Genomic DNA, 8,558 nt, shown 5'->3' on the forward strand with positions numbered 1-8,558 from the left:
TGTTAATGTATGTCAGTAAGGGAGTAATTAAAAGGGCAAATGTGTGAAGTGCAAGGAGTGGCCTTTAGTGGTTAGGTAAAAAAGTACACAGACAAACTAAATAATCCCTTGATACAAATCATTTATTTAGTGCAGACAGACCAAGACCAGCCACAATAAACTATTCGCAGTAAATATAAATTCACAGCAAAATAGGTTCAGTTCAAAATATCCTATAACAAGCTGTATGTAACGAAGTGGTTAAACGTTACAAAGGGCATTACAATTGTTGAAAAACAATAGCACACGGATCAAACATGCTATCCCCGCCATTTTATTCGATTTGATTAGACGTTTCGCGACCGAAATGTTTTGTGTGCGGACTGAACGCACACCTGAGCCGAGCACGATCACAATACATATTCACAATTAATCTAAGCAGTATCATATTGTAACCGTTTCGGTCTGTTATCAACCCTTCCGGATCCAAAACCAGGAGTCAGACACCCTTTTCGGTGGACACGCTGTTGACTTCTCACAAGCACCATCCGCCTTCACAGAGGCAGCGCTAGCAGTGGAAAGAACAAAAACGGAGGGAAAATTCGCTTGCGCCGAACGGGGTCGAGAGATCCGCTGTGACGCAGGAGTGCGAGAGGACTCGACACCACCGAGCACGGGCGCGAGAGGGAGAGATACCCACGGTGTGAGAAACCGCCCGCGACGCAAGCACCAGATGCCCGCAAGGACAATGGGAACCGGCGCGCTACCGAGAAACTGACCAAGATATGGAACGCTTCACGAATTTGCGTGTCATCCTTGCACAGGGGCCATGCAAATCTTCTCTGTATCGTTCCAGTTTTATTATACGTATTGCCGTCGCGAACACAAGGGCTGGGTTAGAGAGCACCCGCCTTTGTACCCAGGTGGGCCGGGGGAGCGAGGCGACTCGCTGTTTGGGGCCGGGAAGCCTGTCCCACTCCCTGCTCGTTGGCGGTGAGGCCGGGGGCCTTCCCTGGAGAGACTCTAGCGCCTCTCTTTCACCAAACGTCCGTACCACCATGGCAGACAGGGACACTTCACCCCATCCCCATGCCGGGCAGAGGCATGCTGGGGGAATGTGCTAATCCGGTAATCAATCAACCGTAATCCCAAGTGTCATTGGAAAACGGAGCAGAAATCCACTACAATCCCCGATACGCCGAAGTAGTGGGCAGAGATGCTTCCCCCCTGCCAGCCGCCAGGCGGAGCGGCCGGGGCTGCGCTGGTGAGGTGAGGTGTATCGTATCGTATCGTATCGTATCTTGATGTTCCCTTACAGCCCCCCTCCCCTGAGCCATTAACGATGACTCCATACCTGGTCTGCAATGATTAGCTCACAATGTGGGCTGCAGGACGTGCGTGACCTGTAGATTTCTCCACTGCACCTGTGTAACGTCTTGAACACGTCATTGGTACTAAGCCTTGGTGGGTAATTTGATTCTGAATTGCACCATTATAAAAATCTCTTGTGCCTTGGCAAGTCGCACAGGAAGAGGGCGTCTGCTAAGAAAGAAGTAGTGAGAAATGACAATCGGTCGCCTGCCCCGTTTAGCTTCCGAGATCTGACGAGATCGGGCGCGTTCAGGATGGTGTGGCCAAAAGCAGAGAGGCCTGGCTGCATGATGTCGCTTAAAGGCTGGTGGGTATTGACGGAACTTCCAGCAAAAAAAAAAAAAAAAAAAAAAAAAATGGAGGGAACAATATCAGTGCAGCAAAGGGTGTTGTAAGTAGCGGGGTACGTGTAAAATTCTTCAATTATATCTCCTCCAGACAGAAAGAGAGTATTAAGAGCTACGATGAAGTTACCCAAGTGACGTAAAAAGCTTGCAGCACCTGGTATTTCCAGGAGGTCTCCCATCCAAGTACTGACCAGGCCCTGACCCGTTTAAGTTCCGAGATCTGACGAGACGGGGTGCGTCCAGGACGGTGTAGCCGCAAGCCGAGAGGCCTGGCTGCATGATGTCTCTTTAAGGCAGACGGGTGTTGACGGAACTTCCAGCAAATAAAAAAAGAAAAATGGAGGGAAAAATATCAGTTCAGCAAAGGGTGTTGAAAGTAGCCGGGTACGTGTACATTTCTTCAATTATATCTCCTCCAGACAGAAAGAGAGAATTAAGAGCTACAATGAAGTTACCCAGGAGACATAAAAAGCTTGCAGCACCTGGTATTTCCAGGAGGTCACCCATCCAAGTACTGACCAGGCCCTGCCCCGTTTAGCTTCCGAGATCTGACAAGATCGGTAGCGTTCAGGACGGTGAGGCCGCAAGCCGAGACGCCTGGCTGCATGATGTCTCTTAAAGGCTGGCGGGTATTGACGGAACTTCCAGCAAAAAAAAAAAAAAAAAAAAGAAAAATGGATGGAAAAATATCAGTGCAGCAAAGGGTGTTGAAAGAAGCCGGGTACGTGTACAATTCTTCAATTATATCTCCTCCAGACAGAAAGAGAGAATCAAGAGCTACAATGAAGTTACCCAGGAGACGTAAAAAGCTTGCAGTACCTGGTATTTCCAGGAGGTCTCCCATGCAAGTACTGATCAGGCCCTGCCCCGTTTAGCTTCCGAGATCTGATGAGATCGGGCGTGTTCAGGACGGTGAGGCCGCAAGCCAAGAGGCCAGGCTGCATGATGTCTCTTAATGGCTGGCGGGTATTGACGTAACTTCCAGCAAAAAAAAAAAAAAAATGAAAAATGGAGGGAAAAATATCAGTGCAGCAAAGGGTGTTGACAGTAGCCGGGTACGTGTACAATTCTTCAATTATATCTCCTCCTGACAGAAAGAGAGAATTAAGAACTACGATGAAGTAACCCAGGAGACGTAAAAAGTTTGCAGTACCTGGTATTTCCAGGAGGTCACCCATCCAAATACTGACCAGGCCCTGCCACGATTTGCTTCCAAGATCTCACAAGATTGGGCGCGTTCAGGACAGTGTGGCCGCAAGCAAAGAGGCCTGGCTGCATGATGTCTCTTAAAGGCTGGCGGGTATTGACGGAACTTCCAGCAAAAAAAAATAAAAATAAAGAAAAATGGAGGGAAAAATATCAGTGCAGCAAAGGCTGTTGATAGTAGCCGGGTACGTGTACAATTCCTAAATTATAACACCTCCAGACAGAAAGAGAGTATTAAGAGCTACGATGAAGTTTCCCAGGAGACGTAAAAAGCTGGCAGCACCTGGTATTTCCAGGAGATCACCCATCAAAGTACTGACCAGGCCCTGCCCCGTTTAGCTTCCGAGATCTGTCGAGATCGGGCGCGTTCAGGACGGTGTGGACGCAAGCCAAGAGGGCTGGCTGCATGATATCTCTTAAAGGCTGGCGGGTATTGACGGAACTTCCAGCAAAAAAAAAAAGAAAAATAGAGGGAAAAATACCAGTGCAGCAAAGGGTGTTGAAAGTAGCCGGGTACGTGTACAATTCTTCAATTATATCTTCTCCAGACAGAAAGAGAGTATTAAGAGCTACGATGAAGTTTCCCAGGAGACGTAAAAGCTTGCAGCACCAGGTATTTCCAGGAGGTCTCACATTCAAGTACTGACCAGGTCCTGCCCCGTTTAGCTTCCGAGATCTGACGAGATCGGTCGCGTTCAGGATGGTGTGGCCGCAAGCCAAGATGCCTGGCTGCATGATGTCTCTTAAAGGCTGGCGGGTATTGACGGAACTTCCAGCAAAAAAAAAAAGAAAAATAGAGGGAAAAATACCAGTGCAGCAAAGGGTGTTGAAAGTAGCCGGGTACGTGTACAATTCTTCAATTATATCTTCTCCAGACAGAAAGAGAGTATTAAGAGCTACGATGAAGTTCCCCAGGAGACGTAAAAAGCTGGCAGCACCTGGTATTTCCTGGAGATCTCCCATCCAAGTACTGACCAGGTCCTGCCCCGTTTAGTTTCCGAGATCTGACGAGATCGGGCGCGTTCAGGACTGTGTGTCCGCAAGCCGAGAGGCCTGGTTGCATGATGTCTCTTAAAGGCTGGCGGATATTGACGGAACTTCCAGAAAAAAGAAAAAAGAAAAAGAATAATGGAGGAAAAAATATCAGTGCAGCAAAGGGTGTTGAAAGTAGCCGGGTACGTGTACATTTCATCAATTATATCTCCTCCAGACAGAAAGAGAGTATTAAGATCTACGATGAAGTTACCCAGGAGACGTAAAAAGCTTGCAGTACCTGGTATTTCCAGGAGGTCTCCCATCCAAGTACTGATCAGGCGCTGCTCCATTTAGCTTCCGAGATCTGATGAAATCGGGCGCGTTCAGAACGGTGTGGCCGCAAGCCAAGAGGCCTGGCTGCATGATGTCTCTTAAAGGCTGGAGGGTATTGACAGAACTTCCAGCAAAAAAAAAAAAAAAAAGAAAAATACACATACCACGTGGGCAATTCTAGAGCGTCCCCTAGAGTACAAACAGTGTATCGTGCCTACAAAAGTTTTCTTGTTACTAACCTTTGGAATCTGGATTTCTGGACAAAGCTCTCCAATAACTATTACAGAACTTAGTTCTTTTCAGTCTAAGATTCCTCTCACGGGGCACCAATTATGTAGCGTAAGGTACACTTATAAATTTCAATTATAGAAGTGTATTTATAGTATCACCTTATCACGAATCCTGGAATCTTGTAGAACTCAATTTCTGTAATAATTTGACGCAGACACCATTTCCAAAGATATAAATTGTCAAATTTATTCAAAACAAAGACTAAATGTAGCACTACACTAATTATACAAAAGGGAAAAACTAATTAAAATTCAACTCTAGATCAACAAATCAAAGACAAATCACTTCCGTGACCAAATCAAAGACCATGGGATCGCATATGATAACACACAAATCGTTAAACAAAAAAGGTTATAAACACATTGACTACAATACCGGTTAGTAAGACGAAGGTGAGTCTCTCGTTAGTATTATTAGTCACACATTAAATAACTACGCAGGTTAGTATTTATGTCAGGTAACTTCTCATTATATATATATATATATATATATATATATATATATATATATATATATATATATCAGTCTCATTTACGTTTAGGTGCCAAGAAAGATCCTATCATTACTTGTTACCACAATTTCCCTTAACTGATTATTATTCAATGATTAAGGATAGGCAGGGCCACCACTAATCTAATGTCTATTAACTTGTGTCAATTTCAGAATAAACAGTAAAACAGGAATGAGAAGATATTTCTCGGCGTTGACAGATTTTATTTCTAAAATTATCAACAAAACAGTTTAATGCAACACACATTTATATTTAAGAAAACTAAATGATATTACACATTCTAGAGTTATGAATCACAGATTAACATTTCTAATTGATTTCTCAAATGTCATGAATCATGAACTCCAAACTGTTAAACTTATGTGAACTTCGTCGCAGATAGGCCTCTCTGGCTTCCGGCTCAGATAACAGCACACGGCACGAGTTCCGTGTGGTTGGAACAAAGGCAGTCCGGTTCGGCTTTGTCCAAGAACTTCCACTCAGTCGATGCACCTGGAAGTTGGGGTTTCGCGAAAGTAGAGTCGTTTCCAAACAGATTTTCCACTGGTTTGAAGGCTCCAAGGTTGTGCACAAAATCTTCTTTGTAAGCTGGGGTTCCACCGTAGTTACTTGAAGATGAAGTCTTTGAGGAAAGCAGGGCCCTGTTTGTTCCAAGGGTCAAGTTTCTTAAGACTCAAATAGCTATTTAAATGACTGACACTTTCGTATTCAGTCGACTTAGTCAATTGTCCAGCTGTAAAACTCCACTGATCAGGTGGGCACAGGCGGGCAGTGCAGTCTGTAAAGTTCTTTATTTAATAAAGTCCTTTAAAAGAATTCTTCGTACGGCTCAATCTCCTTCTCCCAGTTTAACTCTTCTGTTGCCGGCAAAGACTTGGTTGGTTTCTGATTCCGGTTCTGGCAACAGAGCTACAGGTTATGCTGTGGCAGCGAGTTACTGGTTCAGGTGAGAGAGAGAGAGAAAGAAAGGCCGTGTTTGTCCTTTATAGTCTGTCAGATCAATAGGTGATTGGTTCCTGAGTTCTTGAGATTGGATTTCGGTTTCAGCCCCCAGTGTCCTATTGGAGGGGGGCTTGATTTATGACTGATGTCAATCCATGCCATCTTTTGGAAATGCCGGTTGGCCTGGGTTCGTAGCTCTATGTCGGGATTTCAGCTCTCATCCACTTCAAAGAGTTTTTATCACCAACAGGCCCCTTTCTCCAGACATCTCATAGCAGAATAACAAACTATTTGGCCTCTTCTCGGTGCCATCCTCCCCAAAACTGTCACTTTGATGCAAACCAGTTCCAAGCTGATGAGCTAAGGAAATCTGATAACTTTGGGGGGGAGAGGTCTTCTTTAGATCCGTGCTTCAGCTCAGAGCCCAAATACTCTTATCCAAATACACCCAACATAACGCTACACACCACATCCCAAAGATGCTCTATTGGGTTGAGATCTGGTGACTGTGGTTGCCAGTTTAGTACAGTGAACTCATTGTCATGTTCAAGAAACCAATTTGAAATGATTCGACCTTTGTGACATGGTGCATTATCCTGCTGGAAGTAGCCATCAGAGGACGGGTACATGGTGGTCATAAAGGGATGGACATGGTCAGAAACAATGGGCCGTGGCATTTAAACGATGCCCGATTGGCACTAAGGGGCCTAAAGTGTGCCAAGAAAACATCCCCCACACCATTACACCACCACCACCAGCCTGCACAGTGGTAACAAGGCATGATGGATCCATGTTCTCATTCTGTATACACCAAATTCTGACTCTGAAATCGAGACTCATCAGACGTATGTATGTATGTATGCATGTCCAATTGCTTTGACAATACAAATGCACTGAATTGAGAGAGAGAGAGAGAGAGAGGTAGTCCAGACCGCTGCAAAATTCCTGCTGAAGTGATCTGGATCACCACACAATGGCCCAAGGACCACTGCAAACTTGGATTTCAATGTATTTGTGTAATGTGTGTTGCAATAGCACCTACCATGTTCCTTTGTGGTGATCTGGTTAATTCTGATCTGGGAAAACCACAATCCTGCAGGTTTAATAAGTCTCTCTACACATCAGTCCCTGAGTACCTTCAACCAATGGTCATTTTGACCAATTAAGCCCAAGATTTGAGTCAATTAAGTTGTCAAGGACTACCCAGTGAAGACGTGAACTCACGACTAGGTCACACTGTGAGCTCACCAGAGCAGACATTACACTGAGCTCACTGTGAGCTCACTTAGTGCTTTTCCAGCGACATGGTGATGGTGCTGGAGCCGGAGCCGCTGCCCTTACTCGGTGGCTAACCCACCTCTATGTTACAAATGTTCCCTAAACACTTATTTTGCAAGATCAATAAAAATCCTTTAGGAAATTTAAACTTTTACTGACACACATAGTTAATAGCAATGTATTATAACTTTACCAAAAATAATAATCTGTATATCTTTAATTGTTTAGACATTATTAAGATATAATGCATCTTTCACATAGGGAACATTTGTAACATGTTAGGAAAAACAAACAAATGATTTGAAAATATTCATAATTACAGCATACAATTTGTCAGGCTTCATAAGAATGGTATTTATAACATACTCTGTAAAAATCAAGCAAATAGCATTTGTGGTTCACAAGAAAATATATATATATATATATATAATCAAAGCTATCAGACTATAGCAGCCGTTGTATGAAGACACATACGATTATACAGCATTATTTGGCAGCTTCGCAAGACCTAATTTTAAACGTTGTTGGTAAGTTAGATAATTAGTGGGGACCCTCTATTTGCAGTTCTTCCCCTCCATAATTGCTAAAATAAAGTTTTACTGACATTTTATTGACCCTACCACTGCATAGGGCATATCTGTAACATGAACGCTACTGAATGGCACATACATTGAAAACTACAGAGAACTGAGACAAATCCACTTTACACTTCATAAATAATCTTAAAACGTTTCCAACCAAGGCAACACCCACTTGAAATACATTAATTCTCATTTTTGGTAAACAAAAAGAGAGATTGTTACATATGTTCCCTATGATGCATCTACAGAGAGAGAGAGACAGACAGACACTAACACTCTCTCTCTCTCTCTCTCTCAGCTGGGAGTGTGTGGGAGGGGTCTGCAGTGAGCGGGAGTGCTGCTGAGAGCTCTGTCCTTTGGCTGCGTTTTTTTGTTGCTTTACTTTTTTCAGTTTGTTTATTTTGTCTTCTGTTTTCAGTGCTTTTCTTATTGTGGGGGAACAGGGGAGGGGAGGGGGGAGTTCCGGTAGTTCTTCCCGGGTCGGGGGGTCGGACCCCCTGAATGCGTCTTTGATAAGAAAAACTGACCCGACGCCATGGAGTCAAGATCGCTCCGGTGCAGTTCTGCCCCCTAGAGCAGTGTGTGTTAGCGGTTGGGGAGGTAGCAGGGTGTGAAAATATCAAGTCTGCTGCCATTGTTATCTTCTTAAAAACCACTGATCTGCTCAATCAGCTAGTGGCTAATGGCACAGTGTTAGACGACACTTTCACCCCGGTGTTGCCGCTCGCTGCTCCTGCCCGGAAG

At 44.4% G+C, this 8,558-nt stretch overlaps 1 non-coding gene and 8 pseudogenes across 1 annotated transcript; all 9 read right to left on the reverse strand.

The window, feature by feature from the left end:
• Positions 1-758: 758 nt before the first annotated feature.
• LOC136724649 (U6 spliceosomal RNA) lies at positions 759-865 on the reverse strand. Its single transcript, XR_010807186.1, has one exon. It is a non-coding gene; the product is annotated as a U6 spliceosomal RNA (small nuclear RNA).
• Positions 866-1,839: 974 nt separating this feature from the next.
• LOC136724645 (uncharacterized) lies at positions 1,840-1,958 on the reverse strand (annotated as a pseudogene).
• Positions 1,959-2,167: 209 nt separating this feature from the next.
• On the reverse strand, positions 2,168-2,286 carry LOC136724651 (uncharacterized; annotated as a pseudogene).
• Positions 2,287-2,504: 218 nt separating this feature from the next.
• On the reverse strand, positions 2,505-2,623 carry LOC136724644 (uncharacterized; annotated as a pseudogene).
• Positions 2,624-2,838: 215 nt separating this feature from the next.
• On the reverse strand, positions 2,839-2,957 carry LOC136724647 (uncharacterized; annotated as a pseudogene).
• Positions 2,958-3,174: 217 nt separating this feature from the next.
• On the reverse strand, positions 3,175-3,293 carry LOC136724653 (uncharacterized; annotated as a pseudogene).
• A 208-nt stretch (positions 3,294-3,501) lies between these two features.
• Positions 3,502-3,620, reverse strand: LOC136724652 (uncharacterized; annotated as a pseudogene).
• A 209-nt stretch (positions 3,621-3,829) lies between these two features.
• LOC136724648 (uncharacterized) lies at positions 3,830-3,948 on the reverse strand (annotated as a pseudogene).
• A 216-nt stretch (positions 3,949-4,164) lies between these two features.
• LOC136724654 (uncharacterized) lies at positions 4,165-4,283 on the reverse strand (annotated as a pseudogene).
• Positions 4,284-8,558: the final 4,275 nt, after the last annotated feature.

Source organism: Amia ocellicauda, unplaced genomic scaffold, assembly GCF_036373705.1.
Source record: "Amia ocellicauda isolate fAmiCal2 unplaced genomic scaffold, fAmiCal2.hap1 HAP1_SCAFFOLD_187, whole genome shotgun sequence".
Taxonomy (NCBI): Eukaryota; Metazoa; Chordata; class Actinopteri; order Amiiformes; family Amiidae; genus Amia; species Amia ocellicauda.